The following is a 23,228-nucleotide window of genomic DNA, read 5'->3' as shown; positions in this document are numbered from 1 at the left end:
ATGCCTTCTTTGGGCTCGAGTGCTCAAAAAAATGATTTTTCTTTTGTACCGACCAAACTTTTTATTGTTTCCAAAAGAGGAAAAGGAAAAAAGCTGCAATAACCTTAAAAGTGGGGAGAGATCTTGGGTAAGAGGGTTGGTTATACGAAGGGAAGGTATTAGCACCCAACGTATCTATAGTTCTCTATAGGCTTTTTTTTTTGTGTTTGTTTCATTCTATGTTATGGTGGAGGTTCTTGTGAAATAGGTGGGACCTAAGGTGTTTGTTTGATTATGCTCGCAAAGATCATCACGATCCTCTGCATACATATCCCTTAGAGGGAATCAGAGCATTTGTAGCTCGGGGTCTACGGGTGCTAAGGTTTGAGTGGTTTGAGGGAGAAGTTTTGCTCGCCAAGGATACGACCTTGTGCCTACGTATTCTCAAAGGGATGTTGAGAAAGTCAGAGCAATCGTAGTTCCCACTTATGCTAGTGGAAGCAAAGGATAAGAGACAAATGTCATCTCAATGTTCGATGTATCTAATCTATATCATCACATACATCTGTTTGATTTTTGTTTGAAAATTTTTTCATTATAAGCCCGGGGCCATGCCACTTAGGGTGCTTAGAATGAGAAAGATGTTTTTTGTTGTTTAACCAGCCTTGTGGCAAAAGTTTCAATGAAGTCAGCCTTGTGACAAAAACTTTGATTAATCAGCCAGCCTTGTGGCAAAAGTTTCAATGAAGTCAGCCTTGTGACAAAAACTTTGATTAATCATCCAGTACGGTGGTAAAACAGTTTGATTGATTAATTGTTTGATTGTTTGATTGTTTGTGATGATATAGATGAGATACTCCTATCATAGAGATGAAAAATGTCTAATCTCCTAGGGTATTTGTTTTGGATATTGGGGATGCTTATAAGAAGCCCGTGGGTCCTTGTACGAAGCCCAAGAGGAGGCTAATCGAGGGTCCTTGCATTGTAAGCCCAAGAGGAGGCTATGGGAGGGACAATCGAGGGTCCTTGCATTGTAAGCCCAAGAGGAGGCTATGGGAGGGTCACTCGTTTGTACAAAGCCCAAGGGGAGGCATGGTATAGCTGGTTTGAGCTCTTAGAGCGATTTCACCGGGAAACCATACTCTATGTCCTAACCTAAACTAGGGAGATTCTTTGCACGAAGCCCAATAGGAGGCTATGGGGAACCTAGTGTTGTACTAAGTTGAATAAGCATATAACACAATCACAAGTATGAACAAGTACGAACAAACATGAACAAGTACATGAACAGATATGAACAGTTATACATATATGACAAAGTGTGTGTATATAATGGAGTTTATGAAGGAAATATACCTGTAAGCATGATCCATTTGTATACACAGGGCTCGGGACTCATACTCGGGGAGAGGTCCACTTGAATTTATTCAAAGCTATGTAAACAGGTATTCACAAAAGGGCTCGGGACTTATACCTACATGGAGGCCCATGGTATATTTTTGGGAAGATTTAAAGAAACCTTCATTTTTGGTTTGTTATTCAAAGTTAAAAAACAGATTGAGATATGTACAAAAGGCGTACAATGAAATACCTAATTTCATGTACTGGAATGGGTATGTACAAAAGGGGCTTGGGACTTATACCTACATGGAGGCCCGTGGTATATTTTTGAAAAGTTTTGAAGTTTTGTTGTTTTGAAAATGATTTGAAAATTGTTTTGAAAAGATTTTGTTTTTGAAGAAGTTTTATTGTTTTGAAAACTGTACAAAAAGAAAAGAAATGGGACTTACACTCTCTAATATTCGAGAGGCCCCACTTCATTTTGAAAATTGATTGATTAGTCAAAAGGATTTAATCAAAAAGAAGTGGTTTATCGTTTTGAAAAAGAATCGTGATCACTCGTCTTAAAACGATTTGAATTTTGACAAAAGTCAACTTAATTAAGTTAAACAAGTTTTAATGCTTAATTAAGACCTAAATGATTAGGGTTTGATCACAAAAAATATTTACAAGTGATTAGGTTAAAAATTAAATGAAAAAACAATATTTAAAGTATTTAAAAACACTTAAAAATGTATCATTTTAAACCTAATTAAAAGCATATTAAATAAATCCTTTTTTATGATTTTTTTTGATATTGTCAAAATATGTATATCAAATAAGAAGTGTGTAAAAAATGAAGTAAAAATGAGTTAATTTGATTGATCAATGAATTAATTAAAGTTGTGTAAAAAATTGAGAGAAAAATAGTGATAAAAAAATGTTTTGGCCCCCATGAGTGTTGAACTCGCGCCCCCTCTCTCACAACTCAAAAACTTAACCAACCAGACCACGCGCGTGGTCTGTTAATCTCTTGTAATGAATTGAATGTATTTTAAATCAAGTTCCTGAGTTCAGTTTCAAAATTTGGCGCCAAGAACACAACCCCCAAATTGAATTTGAAAATTCTGAAAACTGAATTGTTTGGATCAAGTGAATAGCCTAACTTGCTCGATTTTTCATAAGGAACACAATGGTATCATTTAATTGCATTTATTTTAACCCTAAGGCTATCAATTTTCTGATGAACACGAAGAACCCTAATTCTGAGTTTCAATCTGAAATCGTGTGTGTGCAAGATAAATAGCAATTGATTGAGGGTTAATGATCCTCATGTGTGCAGAAATGAGATGGTATGTTCATATTTCATTCATGATGCATGATTCATAGAGTTTGAAGTTCAAGTAGCTTACCTTCAAAAACGGCAAAAGTGAGAATCGAACTCTGCAAATGAGGAGTTCCAGTTGTTGTTTCTTGATCTGAACACCTTCAGTGGACCTTATGGAACATGTTTGGATGCCTGGAACAATTTGAAAACCTCTTGATCAATCCATGGTACTCGATCTGCAGTATGGTTCAAGTGAGGATCAAGCTTAGTGATTTTGGTGTTTCAGATCATGTATGATGGTTGGAACAGTTCATATGAAGTATATGGATGATGTTTGGAAGGTTAGTTTGGACAGAATTTGCTTGGTATGGATTTTGGCATGATAAGGCTAGTGTTATGCATATTTGGAGGTGAGATGATGATTCTGAGTTTTGGGATGATTTGAGGTGTGTGAATGATTCAAACACATCATGTATGATGTTTATGAGATGTTAGAATCATTACTTTGGCCAGAACTTCAAGGGTTTGGAGGTTGGGATTTCTTCCTCACTTTGAAACTTAAAACTTGCAATTCAAGAAAGAAAGAGAAAACCTATCTTTTGTGAGGTTTTGGTGTGATTTGCAATGAAGTAATGACCTCTATTTATAGGCCAAACTTTCTGAACTCAGAGCTTTGCAACTTGCTTCAAAGTTTGATGATTTGGCTTAAGGGATAGAAAGGAATCTTTCACATTTAATGCATATGGTTAAAAGTAACTAAACCATGGTTATTTCTCTAAGCTTCTTATCTCTTTCCATTCTGATCTCAAACCAGAAATATCTTTCAATTATTGCCTCTATGTGTCATCAATTGGATCATTTGGTAGAATAGTGCATAACTTTGGTAAAAATGGCTTGTAGTTTCATGCATAATGGTCACTAATGGCAAAATTCAAAACCATAGCTACACTCCATGTTTTTTCATGCTCTTGGACATTTTGGAAAGCTCATGTTGTGTACTTCAAAACCCTAGTTGGAAGTTTCCTCAAGACCTTTAAGGAAATGGGTGAAAAAGATCCATGAACTTTGAAGAAAATGAAGTTTTAAGTGAAACTTTCCAAAGATGCCAACTTTGAAGCACTATATCTCTTAAATGGTTGATCTTATGGAAACAAATTATATGTTACAAAGTTGTTTATTGGATCAAAATCTACAACTTTCATGTTGGAAGTTTTTTTCAGTTTGTAGGTGAAATTTTGAGAAATTCCCTTCCAAAGTTTGGAAAAAACCATTGAAAAACACTTAGAATTTTTCTAAGTATGGAAAGTCAAACTTTTGACTTTTGATTCTTGATTGATTTTCTTGATTTTTCTTGATCAAATGACTTTATATATCATATATTGATAATTCAAAACTTCAAAAGTCATGGTTGACCAAAATTCCCAAAAGTCAAAGGTGTTCTTGTACAGTTGACTTTTTCAGACGAATCGCGTTTCTGGAGATTTCAAATGAAACAGGCTATCCTCACCAAATGAATGGTATGAATGGATCACATTGAAGCATTAGAGGATATTGAGCCATGGTTTGAGTTGTGGCACCATGTCCTGATTAAAAAGTCAGTTATTCAGTGAATTAGGTCAAAAACCCTAATTGTCGACCTGATGAAATTGATGACTGTGGATCTTGAATTGAGATGTAATTCCCATTGGATATTGTCATAGGGATTATTTTAAGATGATTGAAACCTTTGATTGACTTCCTGGGGATTTTTAGGGTTTCCCAAATGTGATCCCTGATTTTAGTCCCTGATAGTTCAAAACCCCAATCTGATGATTTGAAATTTCACTGTTGATCAATCCTTGTGTAGGAGATGTTCTGAGCCAATGGATTAGGTCAAAATGATGCACTTGGGGTCTTGAGGTCATGTCCCAAGTCATTAGGTCAAATCCTGAGCAAAAGTCAGGAGTATGCTATCTTCAGTCAAAATCCGAATCTGGTTGGTTCAGAGCCTTTGAGCTTGTTGAAATGAATCTCCAAGGACCAAATGTTGATTGTTGATGAAGATGATTCATTTGAGATGAAGGGAGAATAAAACCCTAATTGATTGTTGCTTGTACTGATGAGTGATTTCTTGATTAAACCCTGCTGAGTCACAAGTAGCAAACACAAGCTATGCAATTTGTTAGAGATGCAAATGATGCATATGCTATGATATGAGGTGGTATCTTAGGTCAAAAATTGGGGTATGACAGATGCCCCTATTTAAGTTTCTTCAACCTGAGACATGAAGATTGAAAATCTTCGTTTTGATAGGGTGGAAGAGACTTAAATATCAGAAGACGCAAATTTTGGACCTAAGATACCAAAATTGCGAATGATGCAAGGATATCTTTACCGAGGGATATCAAGAACTGACTCCACTGAGGACAAGAGATTGGGAAGGATGTCTCAATCCTTTTTAGGAAGAGAATCCGTTTTTCTCCTTTCGGGAAAGCAAGTGTATGCTTCACCGGGGAATGATAGCTTTGTAGGAAAAGCTTACCTATCGACATTACCGACTATCTGCACAGGGATAGACTTGTTAATAATGCGAAGGTGAAAGGTATGAAACTATATTACCGACTACCAGCATTGTGATAGACTTGACAAGGTAGAAAATAGTTTCAAAGGTTTGGTTAATATTACCGACTATCAGCCTTGTGATAGACATGTTAGATAATATAACCAGAACAAAAGGTTTCCGACTACCAGCCTCGTGATAGTGGTTCTGAAGACATGATCAATTATCAGCCGAGTGATAAAATGATTCTGGAGACTTTGCTAGGGAAATTACTGGATATTCAGCCTTGTGAATAGTAATAAGGCCCTGGTTGTCAAATGGTCTTCATGATTGATTTCCTAGAGAGGATAATCTTTTGAAAGATAAATAAGCTGCTCAGATGATGAGGCTATTGCTTATTGTCTGTTTTTCACGACTCTGTTTGAGGAATCGGAATTTGAATCTTTGGTAAAGACAGGGTTCTATCCAAGAATGAATTGGAAAGAGACAGTCAAACAAGACTTTGTACCCAATGAGGAATGAACTCAACTGGGGATTTTCTCCTTTGTTTTGAGAGGAGAAAACTAAAGCAACCTTCTTCCACGAGGAATGATCTCAGTGGGGAACTGGAGAAAGAAGATGTTCTTTCTGCTTATGGGTGACAACCTATTTGGAGAGATGACACGCCCATATCTGTTTCTTTTTCCTCTTTTTCTTTCTTCTTTTTTCCTTTTTTCCTTCTTTTTTCTTTTTGAGGATAAATATATCCTAAACAAGTAAGTATTGAAAAATGCAAGAATGCATAAATGATGCAAATATGTATGAATGATGAATGTCATGAATGTAGCATGCATACTGACAATACTGACAGATAGAGGAGTATATACTGGAGAAGGACCGACGTCGCAATACAACCAGATACTTGGTAAATGTTCTTCAACACGGTGTAGATAACACAGGTGATGAATGATGCTGTGTGCTTTAAACCTCTCTGGGGAAGATGAGCAATTTTCACACTGAGATGGAAGAATCTTCTTTACTGAAGATGGAAAATCTTCGACACTGAGGATAGGAGAGCTTCTTCACTAGGGATAGAAGAGCTTCTTTACCTCGAGGGGTAATTGTTTCAGAAATTCTTTCTGGGATCAGAATACCGTTGTCTTAACAATTTTCAAGGAGAATCCTTTTGTTCATCCTACGGAGACTGCTGACGTTCCTTCCGTTGTTCACAACTCAAAGGAAAGTTTCGCTTTTATTTTGAAAAAAGAAAAATGAGGTAAATTCATTTAAAACTTATTTTTCTTTTTGTTTCAAAAGTGAATAACACAATTAAAGCGTCATTTTGCAAGCTGAAAGAAATTAAAGATTGCAAACAAATGGGCACAAGGCTCAAATTTATTTAATAGGATGGCAATCAGCTAACGGCGTGATTCCATAGAGTATTTACAAAAGTTGGAAATGGTAATTATGCGGAAAAGGCTACATTGAAAGCAATAACCGCTATTCCCCCCAACAACTTTGAGTTCCAACTGTGCTTGTTGCTTCAGATTGGCAATGATTTGATTGAAGATCCTTTGATGAAAAAGACTCCTCAGGTGACGAAGTACAGACTGATGCAGTTACTTTGTCATAAATCCCTAATTTTTGCCTAGATTGCCCTTTCAGGTTTTCAATCTACCAGGATAATTTTTTCTGTTTATTGTCTCTAATTTTTGCCTGGACCGCCCTTTCGGGTTTTCAGTCCACCGAGACGCTCATTTTTGCCTAAGTCGCCCTTTGCGGGTTTTCGACTTACCGAGCTGTTCTTTTGTATTTTTTAGAAAAAGTATTTCTTGACTGCATCAGCATTCACAGGATGTGGAAGTTCATCACCATCCATGGTTGCAAGAGTCATGGCGCCGCCAGAAAATGTTCTTTTAACAACATACGGGCCTTCGTAATTAGGAGACCATTTGCCCCTAGAATCTGGTTGAAAAGACAAGATCTTTTTAAGCACGAGGTCGCCTTCTCGAAATTCACGAGGTCGAACCTTTTTGTTGAAGGCTTGTTTCATCCTTGCTTGGTATAATTGTCCATGGCATAGAGCAGTCATACGTTTTTCTTCGATTAAATTCAACTGATCATATCTGCTTTGACACCATTCAGCCTCTGATAACTTAGTTTCCATGAGGACTCTCATTGATGGGATTTCAACTTCTACGGGGAGCACAGCTTCCATACCGTATACTAGAGAAAAGGGAGTTGCCCCTGTTGAAGTACGCACTGAAGTACGGTACCCATGTAAAGCAAATGGCAGCATTTCGTGCCAGTCTTTGTAAGTGACGACCATTTTCTGGACGATCTTCTTAATGTTCTTGTTGGCAGCTTCAACGGCGCCGTTCATTTTTGGTCTGTAAGGAGAAGAGTTATGATGCTCAATCTTGAATTCCTCACACAATTCTTTCATCATCTTGTTGTTCAAGTTTGAACCATTGTCAGTAATGATCTTGCTGGGAATACCATATCGGCAAATAATGTTATTCTTGATAAACCTCACAACCACTTGTCTTGTAACATTGGCGTAAGATGCTGCTTCGACCCATTTGGTGAAGTAATCAATAGCTACCAAGATGAAACGATGACCGTTTGAAGCTTTTGGTTCGATCATTCCAATCATGTCAATACCCCACATGGAAAAAGGCCACGGAGATGAGAGAACGTTGAGTAGAGTCGGTGGCACATGGATCTTATCTGCGTAGATCTGGCACTTGTGACATCTCTTCACGTGTTTATAACAGTCAGATTCCATTGTCAACCAATAGTATCCTGCTCTTAAGATCTTTTTGGACATTGCATGCCCGTTTGAATGAGTTCCAAAGGACCCTTCATGCACTTCATGCATTAACATGTCTGCTTCGTGTCTATCCACGCATCTGAGCAAAACCATGTCGAAGTTTCTTTTGTATAGCACATCTCCATTCAGGAAGAAACTGCCAGAAAGTCTCCTTAGAGTTTTCTTATCTTTGTTTGATGCCCCAAGCGGGTACTCTTGAGTTTGAAGGAAGCGTTTGATGTCGTGAAACCATGGTTTATCATCGATGACTGCTTCGGTTGCAAACACATAGGCGGGCCTTTCAAGGCGCGTAATTCTGACTTTAGGCATATCATTCCAATGATTGACTTTGAACATGGAAGATAGAGTAGCCAAGGCGTCTGCCATTCGATTCTGATCTCGAGGTATATGATGCAATTCAACCTTGTTGAAGAAAGTCAATAGACGTCTTGCATAATCTCTGTAGGGAATCAAGCCAGGGTGGTAAGTTTCCCATTTGTCTTTGATTTGGTTGATCACGAGGGCTGAATCTCCATATATGTCTAGGATCTTGATCCTTAAGTCAATGGCTTCTTCGAGACCCATGATACAAGCTTCGTATTCTGCGATGTTGTTGGTACAATCAAATAGCAGTCTGGCGGAGAATGGGATATGAGTACCCTTGGGAGTGATTATGATTGCCCCAATTCCATTGCCATAAGCGTTTAGTGCTCCATCAAAAATTAGGCCCCATCTTGATCCAGGATCAGGACCTTCTTCAGGTAATGGTTCGTCACAATCTTTCATCTTCAAGTACATGACATCTTCGTCAGGAAAGTCAAACTTGAGAGATTGATATTCATTAATTGGTTGATGCGCCAAGTGATCGGCGAGAATGCTTCCTTTGACCGCTTTTTGAGCACGGTATTCAATGTCATATTCGGATAACAGCATTTGCCATCGGGCAATCCTTCCTGTTAATGCAGGCTTTTCAAAGACATACTTGATTGGATCCATTTTGGAGATTAACCAAGTAGTATTGTTGATCATGTACTGGCGGAGACGTTTTGAAGCCCAAGCCAAAGCACAACATGTTTTTTCGAGCATGGAGTAACGAGACTCACAATCTGTGAATTTCTTACTCAGGTAATAGATGGCATACTCCTTCTTACCGGTTTCATCTTGTTGTCCAAGCATACAACCCATGGATTCTTCCAACACAGTAAGGTACATGATTAGTGGTCTTCCTTCAACTGGAGGAATCAACATTGGTGGTTCTAACAGGTACTCCTTGATACTGTCGAACGCTTTCTGGCAATCTTCAGTCCATACAACCCCTTGATCTTTGCGGAGAAGCTTGAAAATTGGCCCACATGTAGCAGTCATTTGAGAGATAAATCTGGAGATGTAGTTCAATCGTCCGAGAAATCCTCTTACTTGCTTTTCAGTTTTTGGTGCAGGCATCTCTTGAATAGCTCTGACTTTGTCGGGATCTACTTCGATACCTCTTTGGCTGACAATGAAACCCAAGAGTTTTCCAGATCTAACCCCAAAAGTACATTTGTTAGGATTCAAGCGAAGCTGATATTTCCTTAGTCGTTGAAACAACTTCAAAAGGTATTCAATATGTTCTTCTTCTGTGCTGGACTTGGCTATCATGTCGTCCACATAGACTTCAATTTCTTTATGCATCATGTCATGAAAGAGAGTAGTCATTGCCCTTTGGTAAGTTGCGCCTGCATTTTTTAATCCAAATGGCATCACTTTGTAGCAAAAGGTACCCCATGGGGTGATGAAAGATGTCTTCTCCATATCTTCAGGAGCCATCTTAATCTGATTATAACCGGAGAACCCGTCCATGAAGGAAAAGACGTTGAACTTAGCGGTGTTATCAACCAGCATGTCGATATGCGGTAATGGAAAGTCATCTTTTGGACTGGCCTTGTTCAAGTCACGGTAGTCAACACACATTCTGACTTTGCCATCTTTCTTCGGAACTGGCACTATGTTGGCCAACCATTGAGGATACTCAGAGGTGACAAGAAAACCTGCGTCGAGCTGTTTCTGAACTTCCACTTTGATCTTGTTAGCCATGTCAGGGTGAGTCCTTCGCAATTTCTGCTTAACTGGCGGACATTCTGGCTTCAATGGCAAGTAATGCTGAACAATATTGGTATCCAACCCAAGCATGTCTTGGTAGGACCAGGCAAACACGTCAACATATTCTTTGAGAAGGTCTGTCAACTTACTCTTGATATCAGTATCAAGCAGCGATCCAATGGTCACTTCTTTTTTGTCTTCTTCAGAACCCAAGTTGATCTTTTCTAAAGGCTCTTTGTGAGGCAGAATGGCTCTTTCCTCGTGCTTAAGTAATCGGGAGATCTCGTCCGGAATCTCTTCTTCTTCCTCTTCTTCGGCTTCGAACACAGGAAACTCAAAGTTGGGAGAGGGCATAGGGTTATTGCATTCAATGGGTTTATCAATAGTAAATCTGCACATGTGATTTATATCTATTTCAGAAAATTTATGAATGCGGGAGTGTATGCAGATTTTTTTTTGAAAAGTTTTTTTTTTTATTTTGGTTTTTTATTGGTTTTTTAGGATTACCATTTCCAGAAAAAAAAAAGCAAAAATATAACATATAATGTAGGGAATTCAAAATGACACTTTATTTATGATTCATTTTTGAAACAAAGCCCTAAACACAAACTCATTTGTCTTGGGCAGGACAAAGAGGGAAACTTTTAAAACAAACCCCTATACACAAAGTTATTTGGGCGGAACATTTAAAAGCAAAGCCCTATAAAACATCTCTCTGCTTTGGGCAAGGCAGGAGGTCAAAATAACAGCGAGGTGATTACTTTGAGCGGCGAACAACATTCGGAACGTCGACAGCTTTCCAGTAGCAATGAACTCCTCTGTGTATTATGTATTCAGGAAAATTCTCCTCAGAATTATCTTCAGTTTTGACATTGACCGCTGGTCGAGCAGGATTTGAAGGTCCTGGTTTGTCAACCTTGTTCTTTGTAGAGTTGAAACGGTCTTCTTCCACTTCTTGAAGAGCATAAGACGAGTCACAATCCTCAGAATTTTCAGGATGTATTTCCCAGTCTTCGGGATGAAGAGACTCATTGTCAGCGACACTTTCCGAGTCAGTTGCGGGACCATCTTCCCCTTCATCTTCAAAAATGGCATTTATGTGATAATAACCACCTTCAGGATTATAAACCTTGGCAGGTGCGTTGAAGCCGAAATCTTCAGTAATTTCAGGCTGCTGAGAAAATTGACAGGGCTGATAAGCCTCTTCTGGTTGACTGTTATATTCAAAGGGATGTCCCCATCCAGTTGGTTGGATATCTTCAATCGCGATCTTTGAACTTTCAGGTGCAGTGTATTTCACCATATAATCAAATTTTCCACTTGGTTGTCCCAAGGTGTCCCAAACCTCTGCAGGAATAGGCGGAATTTCTTTAGCATTTGTTTTCTCTGAAGGAGGATATGGTTCTTCCTGAGATATGTATCCCGAGTCATTGAGATAACATTTCCATTCTTCTTCAGGATCAGGTAGACCTTCTTCAATGCATTCTTCGATAAGGACATTAACCTCTTGAGGAATTGGGTTAAGGAACCCTCCACTATGGAACGTTTCTTTGATCGGACGAAGGGTTTCATCCTTCTTGGTGCAGTTTGAGAATGTTGGTGAACATCCGAGACCTGCTCTGGTTTCATTCTTGGTAGGGATCACAACTTGCCCCCAGCCAGTGGTAGTTCCATCTTTCACTACTTTTACTGCCTCTTTGTAAGAAGAGATCGATGCTTTCTTTTTGGAAGATTCGTCTTCTAAAGAGAGACCTTGGAACGGAGTTCCTTCCACATCATCAGCACCGATGAAAGAGAAATTGGATAAATGGCTCACCATCAAGGCTTGTTCTCCACTTATTGTTACCAATTTTCCATTTGTTACAAACTTTAACTTTTGATGGAGTGTAGAAGTTACTGCCCCTGCTTCATGGATCCATGGTCGTCCTAACAGACAGCTATAAGCAGCTTGAATGTCCATGACCTGGAAGGTGATTTGAAATGTATGTGGACCAATTGTCATGGGAAGGTTGACTTCGCCAATAACCGATTTTCGCGATCCATCAAATGCTTTGACAACTACACCACTGAACTTCATAGGCATTCCTTGGTAAGACAAGCGAGCAAGAGTCGTCTTTGGCATAACATTCAAGGAAGATCTGGTGTCTACCAGTACATTAGACAAAGAGTCCGACTGACAGTTCATAGAAATGTGCAAAGCAAGATTGTGATTTTTACCCTCCTCGGGGAGTTCTTCATCACAGAAGCTTAAATTGTTACAAGCTGTTAAGTTGGCTATTATCCCATCAAAGTGATCAACAGTCACATCATGGTCTACAAAAGCTTGATCCAAGACCTTCATCAGGGCTTCCCTGTGGGCTTCTGAATTCAACAGCAATGAAAGTATTGAGATTTTTGAAGGAGTCTGCATAAGCTGATCCACAATCTTGTATTCCCTTCTTTTGATAAGCTTCAAAATTTCGTCAAAATCTGGATTGACATTGGTTCCACTGGACTGACCAACATCAGTGTTTGTATTACTGACAGGAGTTTCCTCAGGATTTCCCACTGATGTATTGACAGGATTTTGTCCGGTTGCAGGAACAACAGGCTGCTTTGGAGGTAGTGGAGTATACACACGTCCACTTCTTGTTACTCGACTCACATCAGCGATGTTCACGACAGATGAAAGAGTAGGTAAAGGAACTTCTTGTCCATTCTTTATCATTGTAGCATTATAGTTGTATGGAACTGCCTTGTCAGAGTCATAAGGAACAGGTCCAGGTAGACAAATGATCAAAGGAGCAATAGGAACCTTCGGCTTGTTGTAAGTAACTTCTATGCGCTCAGGCATGTTGAAATGAGGAACGATGACGTTAACTTTAGGCATTTCCGAGTTGATATCTGAGACTAAAAGCTCATGCGGATAACATCCTATCATGTTAACTTCATTTTCATCCCTATTTCTGTAGATCTGAAGAGTACCATTATCCAACAGAACTTGGAGATCTCTTCTCACAATCGAACATCCGTGAGGATCTACACAACATATGCTACAGGAATCGTAGTGATGCTGGCGAAAATTCGGCCCTCGACAGAGAGTGGCGTGCATTTGTACCAAATCGGCTCTTGAGTAATTGATATTATAGACTCGGTACGGACCAGGACATCCATACACCATATTTACAACATGCCCTCCATGATTGGGCAGTGGATTTGCTTGCACATTTGGATTCAAATTTCTGAATGAGAGGAGATTAGATTTAACCAACCTCTGAACTTCATATTTCAAGGCTATGCAATGCTCAAGATCATGGCCAGGTGCTCCTTGATGATAAGGGCATGATACCTCAGCTTTGTACCACCATGGAAGTTTCTCAGGTACTCGTGGTGGTGCTTTAGTTTGAACAAGACCTCTTTCAATCAAAGCAGGGTACAACTCTGTGTAGGTCATTGGAATCGGATCAAACTGTGGAGCTCTTTGTACACGATTCTGATTATTGTTCAACTGCTGAGCCTGTTGTCGAGGCTGTTGTTGCTGAAACTGTGGAGTATATCCCGGATTCGGTGCTGTATTAACGACTGGTGTGACAGCAGCAATCTGTCGTTGACGATTGACATTTGCTCTTGGCTTTCCTTGGGATACCATGTCAACACTTTGTTCTTTCTTCTTTTGGAAACCACCTCCGAACTTTTTGGTTCCGCTTGAAGATCCACCTTCTTTAGTTAGACGTCCGGTTCGGACTCCTTCTTCTAGACGCATCCCCATGTTTACCATTTCGGTGAAATTACTTGGAGCACTAGCAATCATGCGTTCATAATAAAACGGGCTGAGAGTATTCAAGAAGATCTTTGTCATCTCTTTTTCTTTTAACGGTGGATTAATCTGAGCAGCAGTTTCTCTCCATCGTTGGGCATATTCTTTGAAAGCTTCATGATCTTTCTGAGCCATGGATCGGAGTTGATCTCTGTCTGGAGCCATATCCGAGTTATACTTGTATTGTCGGACAAAGGCCTCACCTAGGTCATTAAATGTTCGAATATTGGTGCTATCCAAACCTGTGTACCACTTCAGTGCGGCACCAGTCAAACTGTCTTGAAAGTAATGGATGAGCAACTGATGATTATCTGCATAAGTAGACATCTTTCTGGCATACATCACAAGATGGCTTTGTGGACAAGAACTTCCTTTGTACTTCTCAAAGTCAGGGACCTTGAATTTAGCAGGTATTTGTACACTGGGAACCAAACATAGCTCCTGGGCATTCTTTCCAAACAAATCTTTGCCACGAATAGCTTTGACTTCCAGTTGAATCTTGTTGAACCGTTCTTGGAGATCTTCCACAAGATTACGCTGATTTGTGCTATCACCTTGATCATGATAAATCTCATTGCCATCATAAGGAACTGTGTGAACCGTAGGGGTCGGAACTGTCATAGTGGGTTGAGAAAGTGCCATAGTGATTTGGGAAAAAGTTACCCCTGAATGTGGAATAAATGCTGAACCTTGTGCAGCAGGCGCTTCAGTTGTAGCTGTTTGAACCCCAGAGAAATTATGGCGGAAACCTGTACCAAAGCTGAAAGGCGGGCCCCAACCTTCTGGCATGGAGAAAGATGGAATGCTGAATGCAACTGTAGAAACTGGAGTAGTGACTTCAGATGTTACTGTTGCTTGACTGTTGGGTGGCGGCGACTGATTCTGTGCGGCCATTAAGGAGTCAACCAGAGTAGTGAGACTTTCCAACTTTTCCTGAAGGGTGGTCACTATACCACGGAGCTCAATATTCTCTTGTTCAGAGTGTTCCATTACTCTTCTTCTGCTTGAACGAGTATTGTATCTGTGATCTGATTGCGAGCGCGGTCGAGAAACTTTGAGACGCGACAGCTTGACGATCTAATGGAGAAAGATCCAAAAGATGAGACTCTATACAACAGACTCGATATGAAGAATGATGTATGCAAAAAGAAGTTTATGATTTTTCCAATTATTTTAGAGATTATTTCCTTGCAAACATTGGAACACAAACAAATCTTTTATTGAAATAATGGGAAAATGTTACAACATTGGAGCGTAGCTCCTTACAAAAGCAAATGATAAATAAAAAAGCTAAACAAATCCTAAACATCTTCATCAGACGAAGAACCAAATGCATTGTGCAGCTTGAGCTTCATGATTTCTTTCCCATAGTAAGCTTTCAACTCGGCCTTTTCAGCTCTCAGCTTGTCAACAACATTCTTCCAATTGTCAGGCATCGGAGCGTTGCTTGTCGAGGCTTCAAGATTTTTCTTGCTTTCTTTGATGTATCTTCTGATTGCGGCATCTTTCCGACGGATCTTCTAATCTTTGTTCATGAGCCATCCATCCTGATAATAGAGAGTTTCTTCATGTTCTTTCACTCTTTTCTTCAACTTTCTATTTTCCACATCAGTTTTACGAAACTTTTCTTCCCAAGAGTCCTTTTCTAACCTCATCTTGGCTAAAATCTCCTGATACTCTTCCACAGTGTTAATGGGAACATTGGGTAGTTGAGACACCACAGGGAACATGGGTTTTTCATAATCATAAGGCATTTGAAACTCCATTGCTCTTTTCTTTACCCAACAAGTATAGGCGTTTGTAGCAATGCAGTTCCTTTCCCCACCTTTTTCTTTTCTTCGGACGTCGTACCAAGCTCTTAACATTCTTGTCTTCAACTTTTGAGGATCTTCCCCTTCTCGGTAAAAGTAGCATTCCACTGCGAGACCAATGGGTTTAGCTGAATTTGCATACCCGAGTTGTCGTCGGGCTAGGACCGGATTGTAGTTAATTCCTCCTTGTGTGCCAATGAGAGGTACGTTGGCGAACTCCCCACAACTATCAATGGTTTCTGTACCACAGCGAGCCAAGGTATACCAATGAATATCATTATTAGTAAGAGACATAAGTCTTCGAGGCCAACGTAAGCCTTCTCGGTTTTCCGTGAAAGTAGGGGACTTAGGTAAGTGTGAAACAATCCATTTGTACAAAAGAGGTGCACAACATACAATAATTCCACCACCTTGGTGATTCCTATGATGGACAGAGAAATACATGTCACCAAGCAGAGTCGGAACGGGATTTCCATTCAAAAAGACCTTTATGGCATTGATATCAACAAAGTCGTTGACGTTGGGAAACAGAACCAACCCATAGATGAGCAAGGCTAATACAGCTTCAAAAGCTATCATGCTACCAGTTTCGATGAAATCAAAGGCTTTCTTTATTAGAAACTGCGAAGTCAAACCCGGAAAGTTTCCTTTGGTAGTCCAATTACTTTCTATTTCAGATTTCTTCAAGTGGATACTTGCTGCAATGACTGGTGACTTAGGAATGGCTTCCAAACCATTGAAAGGTATCTTGTCAGACACAGGAATACCCAAAAGATCGGCATATTCTTCCAAGGTTGGTACCAACTGATAGTCTGGAAAGGTGAAACACCGGTAGACGGGATCATAGAACTGAACCAGAGTTTTGAGAAGTCCTTCATCAACATGAGTGTTCAAGATAGGCAAAAGCTTTCCATGGCTTTTCCTAAAATCAGAAGGATCTTGTACAGAAGATGCTAACTCTTTCAGCCTTTCCACATTAGGCATTTTGAAATCGTACTTTTTGGTATGCCTTTTTACCCACTCCATAACTTAATCCTATAATGTTTGCAAAGGAAATTCTCTAAAATTTTTGGAAAAATCATGCTTTTATGGGAAAAGATGGATTTTTTTGAATGTATGAATGCATGGATGCGTGGATGCCACATATTCAAACATGGTAAAGCAAACATGGTAGTTCAAACATGGTAACGCAAACATGGTACTACAAACATGGTAATTCAAACATAGTACACATAGGTTCAAAGGTCCAGCGTCACGAGCATGAGGTCAGAGAACCAAACATGGGATAGTACTAGGGTTTATCACCTGCAAAACATGTTCTACTGATACGTCAGAGTCTACATTTTTCTTTCGGATATTACCGGCTTGCACAACTGAACTTGTGAGCTAGAAATATTCTCAAGAAAAACTCGTCTGAGTGTGGTTCTCCGCATGACAACTATCCAAGTCTTCACCTGGATCGTTTCTGCACCACGTCCTAATAAGGCCAGGATGGGTTATGGGTTCTACAGCCAACTCAGCTTCTACAGTTCAATGAAAGCAATAATGTCTTCGCAACTGAACTTGCTAAACATGTACTACAAACAAGGAACCTCCACTGAGTGGAAGGATTCTCATGCTGACTTTTTAAGGACTAACTCCTTGTATGCCATACATGACTATACCCTCCACCTAATTCTTACGTGTTCTTAATCCGGGTTAGGATTTGTCCATAATGTATCACTTGTAACAGAACCACAGATGTAACAGAATCGTAGAACCAAACATGTAATAAAAATGAAATAACAAACACAAAAAATTAAAATTAACCCTTTCTTTGGAAACAATAAAAAGATTTCCCCAGTGAAGTCGCCATTTTTCTGTCGCGGGCGAAAAATCGTTGTCTTTTTTCGGGATGAGACACCTGATGCCTTCTTTGGGCTCGAGTGCTCAAAAAAATGATTTTTCTTTTGTACCGACCAAACTTTTTATTGTTTCCAAAAGAGGAAAAGGAAAAAAGCTGCAATAACCTTAAAAGTGGGGAGAGATCTTGGGTAAGAGGGTTGGTTATACGAAGGGAAGGTATTAGCACCCAACGTATCTATAGTTCTCTATAGGCTTTTTTTTTGTGTTTGTTTCATTCTATGTTATGGTGGAGGTTCTTGTGAAATAGGTGGGACCTAAGGTGTTTGTTTAATTATGCTCGCAAAGATCATCGCGATCCTCTGCATACATATCCCTTAGAGGGAATCAGAGCATCTGTAGCTCGGGGTCTACGGGTGCTAAGGTTTGAGTGGTTTGAGGGAGAAGTTTTGCTCGCCAAGGATACGACCTTGTGCCTACGTATTCTCAAAGGGATGTTGAGAAAGTCAGAGCAATCGTAGTTCCCACTTATGCTAGTGGAAGCAAAGGATAAGAGACAAATGTCATCTCAATGTTCGATGTATCTAATCTATATCATCACATACATCTGTTTGATTTTTGTTTGAAAATCTTTTCAATATAAGCCCGGGGCCATGCCACTTAGGGTGCTTAGAATGAGAAAGATGTTTTTTGTTGTTTAACCAGCCTTGTGGCAAAAGTTTCAATGAAGTCAGCCTTGTGACAAAAACTTTGATTAATCAGCCAGCCTTGTGGCAAAAGTTTCAATGAAGTCAGCCTTGTGACAAAAACTTTGATTAATCATCCAGTACGGTGGTAAAACAGTTTGATTGATTAATTGTTTGATTGTTTGATTGTTTGTGATGATATAGATGAGATACTCCTATCATAGAGATGAAAAATATCTAATCTCCTAAGGTATTTGTTTTGGATATTGGGGATGCTTATAAGAAGCCCGTGGGTCCTTGTACAAAGCCCAAGAGGAGGCTAATCGAGGGTCCTTGCATTGTAAGCCCAAGAGGAGGCTATGGGAGGGACAATCGAGGGTCCTTGCATTGTAAGCCCAAGAGGAGGCTATGGGAGGGTCACTCGTTTGTACAAAGCCCAAGGGGAGGCATGGTATAGCTGGTTTGAGCTCTTAGAGCGATTTCACCGGGAAACCATACTCTATGTCCTAACCTAAACTAGGGAGATTCTTTGCACGAAGCCCAATAGGAGGCTATGGGGAACCTAGTGTTGTACTAAGTTGAATAAGCATATAACACAATCACAAGTATGAACAAGTACGAACAAACATGAACAAGTACATGAACAGATATGAACAGTTATACATATATGACAAAGTGTGTGTATATAATGGAGTTTATGAAGGAAATATACCTTTAAGCATGATCCATTTGTATACACAGGGCTCGGGACTCATACTCGGGGAGAGGTCCACTTGAATTTATTCAAAGCTATGTAAACAGGTATTCACAAAAGGGCTCGGGACTTATACCTACATGGAGGCCCATGGTATATTTTTGGGAAGATTTAAAGAAACCTTCATTTTTGGTTTGTTATTCAAAGTTAAAAAACAGATTGAGATATGTACAAAAGGCGTACAATGAAATACCTAATTTCATGTACTGGAATGGGTATGTACAAAAGGGGCTTGGGACTTATACCTACATGGAGGCCCGTGGTATATTTTTGAAAAGTTTTGAAGTTTTGTTGTTTTGAAAATGATTTGAAAATTGTTTTGAAAAGATTTTGTTTTTGAAGAAGTTTTATTGTTTTGAAAACTGTACAAAAAGAAAAGAAATGGGACTTACACTCTCTAATATTCGAGAGGCCCCACTTCATTTTGAAAATTGATTGATTAGTCAAAAGGATTTAATCAAAAAGAAGTGGTTTATCGTTTTGAAAAAGAATCGCGATCACTCGTCTTAAAACGATTTGAATTTTGACAAAAGTCAACTTAATTAAGTTAAACAAGTTTTAATGCTTAATTAAGACCTAAATGATTAGGGTTTGATCACAAAAAATATTTACAAGTGATTAGGTTAAAAATTAAATGAAAAAACAATATTTAAAGTATTTAAAAACACTTAAAAATGTATCATTTTAAACCTAATTAAAAGCATATTAAATAAATCCTTTTTTATGATTTTTTTTGATATTGTCAAAATATGTATATCAAATAAGAAGTGTGTAAAAAATGAAGTAAAAATGAGTTAATTTGATTGATCAATGAATTAATTAAAGTTGTGTAAAAAATTGAGAGAAAAATAGTGATAAAAAAATGTTTTGGCCCCCATGAGTGTTGAACTCGCGCCCCCTCTCTCACAACTCAAAAACTTAACCAACCAGACCACGCGCGTGGTCTGTTAATCTCTTGTAATGAATTGAATGTATTTTAAATCAAGTTCCTGAGTTCAGTTTCAAAATTTGGCGCCAAGAACACAACCCCCAAATTGAATTTGAAAATTCTGAAAACTGAATTGTTTGGATCAAGTGAATAGCCTAACTTGCTCGATTTTTCATAAGGAACACAATGGTATCATTTAATTGCATTTATTTTAACCCTAAGGCTATCAATTTTCTGATGAACACGAAGAACCCTAATTCTGAGTTTCAATCTGAAATCGTGTGTGTGCAAGATAAATAGCAATTGATTGAGGGTTAATGATCCTCATGTGTGCAGAAATGAGATGGTATGTTCATATTTCATTCATGATGCATGATTCATAGAGTTTGAAGTTCAAGTAGCTTACCTTCAAAAACGGCAAAAGTGAGAATCGAACTCTGCAAATGAGGAGTTCCAGTTGTTGTTTCTTGATCTGAACACCTTCAGTGGACCTTATGGAACATGTTTGGATGCCTGGAACAATTTGAAAACCTCTTGATCAATCCATGGTACTCGATCTGCAGTATGGTTCAAGTGAGGATCAAGCTTAGTGATTTTGGTGTTTCAGATCATGTATGATGGTTGGAACAGTTCATATGAAGTATATGGATGATGTTTGGAAGGTTAGTTTGGACAGAATTTGCTTGGTATGGATTTTGGCATGATAAGGCTAGTGTTATGCATATTTGGAGGTGAGATGATGATTCTGAGTTTTGGGATGATTTGAGGTGTGTGAATGATTCAAACACATCATGTATGATGTTTATGAGATGTTAGAATCATTACTTTGGCCAGAACTTCAAGGGTTTGGAGGTTGGGATTTCTTCCTCACTTTGAAACTTAAAACTTGCAATTCAAGAAAGAAAGAGAAAACCTATCTTTTGTGAGGTTTTGGTGTGATTTGCAATGAAGTAATGACCTCTATTTATAGGCCAAACTTTCTGAACTCAGAGCTTTGCAACTTGCTTCAAAGTTTGATGATTTGGCTTAAGGGATAGAAAGGAATCTTTCACATTTAATGCATATGGTTAAAAGTAACTAAACCATGGTTATTTCTCTAAGCTTCTTATCTCTTTCCATTCTGATCTCAAACCAGAAATATCTTTCAATTATTGCCTCTATGTGTCATCAATTGGATCATTTGGTAGAATAGTGCATAACTTTGGTAAAAATGGCTTGTAGTTTCATGCATAATGGTCACTAATGGCAAAATTCAAAACCATAGCTACACTCCATGTTTTTTCATGCTCTTGGACATTTTGGAAAGCTCATGTTGTGTACTTCAAAACCCTAGTTGGAAGTTTCCTCAAGACCTTTAAGGAAATGGGTGAAAAAGATCCATGAACTTTGAAGAAAATGAAGTTTTAAGTGAAACTTTCCAAAGATGCCAACTTTGAAGCACTATATCTCTTAAATGGTTGATCTTATGGAAACAAATTATATGTGACAAAGTTGTTTATTGGATCAAAATCTACAACTTTCATGTTGGAAGTTTTTTTCAGTTTGTAGGTGAAATTTTGAGAAATTCCCTTCCAAAGTTTGGAAAAAACCATTGAAAAACACTTAGAATTTTTCTAAGTATGGAAAGTCAAACTTTTGACTTTTGATTCTTGATTGATTTTCTTGATTTTTCTTGATCAAATGACTTTATATATCATATATTGATAATTCAAAACTTCAAAAGTCATGGTTGACCAAAATTCCCAAAAGTCAAAGGTGTTCTTGTACAGTTGACTTTTTCAGACGAATCGCGTTTCTGGAGATTTCAAATGAAACAGGCTATCCTCACCAAATGAATGGTATGAATGGATCACATTGAAGCATTAGAGGATATTGAGCCATGGTTTGAGTTGTGGCACCATGTCCTGATTAAAAAGTCAGTTATTCAGTGAATTAGGTCAAAAACCCTAATTGTCGACCTGATGAAATTGATGACTGTGGATCTTGAATTGAGATGTAATTCCCATTGGATATTGTCATAGGGATTATTTTAAGATGATTGAAACCTTTGATTGACTTCCTGGGGATTTTTAGGGTTTCCCAAATGTGATCCCTGATTTTAGTCCCTGATAGTTCAAAACCCCAATCTGATGATTTGAAATTTCACTGTTGATCAATCCTTGTGTAGGAGATGTTCTGAGCCAATGGATTAGGTCAAAATGATGCACTTGGGGTCTTGAGGTCATTTCCCAAGTCATTAGGTCAAATCCTGAGCAAAAGTCAGGAGTATGCTATCTTCAGTCAAAATCCTAATCTGGTTGGTTCAGAGCCTTTGAGCTTGTTGAAATGAATCTCCAAGGACCAAATGTTGATTGTTGATGAAGATGATTCATTTGAGATGAAGGGAGAATAAAACCCTAATTGATTGTTGCTTGTACTGATGAGTGATTTCTTGATTAAACCCTGCTGAGTCACAACTAGCAAACACAAGCTATGCAATTTGTTAGAGATGCAAATGATGCATATGCTATGATATGAGGTGGTATCTTAGGTCAAAAATTGGGGTATGACACATACTTACTCTGAGAGAGAAAGATTGAGTCTTCCATCTGTTTAACTTGCAGCCCAAGAAAATAAGTTAATTCTCCAACTAAGCTCATTTCAAATTCTGTTTGCATCTGATCAACAAAATGTCTAGTCATCTTGTCTGACATCCCACCAAACACAATATCATCCACATAGATTTGAGAAATCAGGATCTTTCCTCCTTCATCTTTTACAAAAAGAGTTTTATCTATCCCTCCTTTCCTGTACCCATTACTAGTAAGAAACTCAGTTAGTCTCTCATACCAAGCTCTAGGGGCTTGTTTCAGGCCATAAAGAGCTTTTCTTAGTTTGTACACATAGTCAGGATGGTTTGGATAAGCAAAACCTTTAGGTTGCTCCACATAAACTTCCTCACTCAAGTATCCATTCAAGAAAGCACTCTTCACATCCATCTGGTATAGTTTGAATTTTAGGATACAAGCAACTCCTAGCAGTAATCTGATTGACTCAAGTCTAGCAACAGGAGCAAAGGTTTCATCAAAGTCAATTCCTTCAACTTGAGTGTATCCTTGAGCAACTAGCCTTGCTTTGTTTTTGATAACAGTACCCAGTTCATCTGACTTGTTCTTGTAAACCCATTTTGTACCAATGACATTAGTACCTTTAGGTCTTGGTACCAGCTCCCATACTTCATTCCTTTCAAACTGACCTAGTTCTTCCTGCATGGCATTAATCCAGAACTCATCTGTTAATGCTTCCTTAACATTCTTAGGTTCAATTTTTGACACAAAACAAGAGTTTGAAGCTAGTTCTCTTGACCTTGTAGTAACTCCACTGTTGATATCTCCTA

Source organism: Vicia villosa, unplaced genomic scaffold, assembly GCF_029867415.1.
Source record: "Vicia villosa cultivar HV-30 ecotype Madison, WI unplaced genomic scaffold, Vvil1.0 ctg.002370F_1_1, whole genome shotgun sequence".
NCBI classification, from domain to species: Eukaryota; Viridiplantae; Streptophyta; class Magnoliopsida; order Fabales; family Fabaceae; genus Vicia; species Vicia villosa.
The sequence above is the reverse complement of the archived record's forward strand: the minus strand, read 5'-3'. Positions refer to the sequence as shown.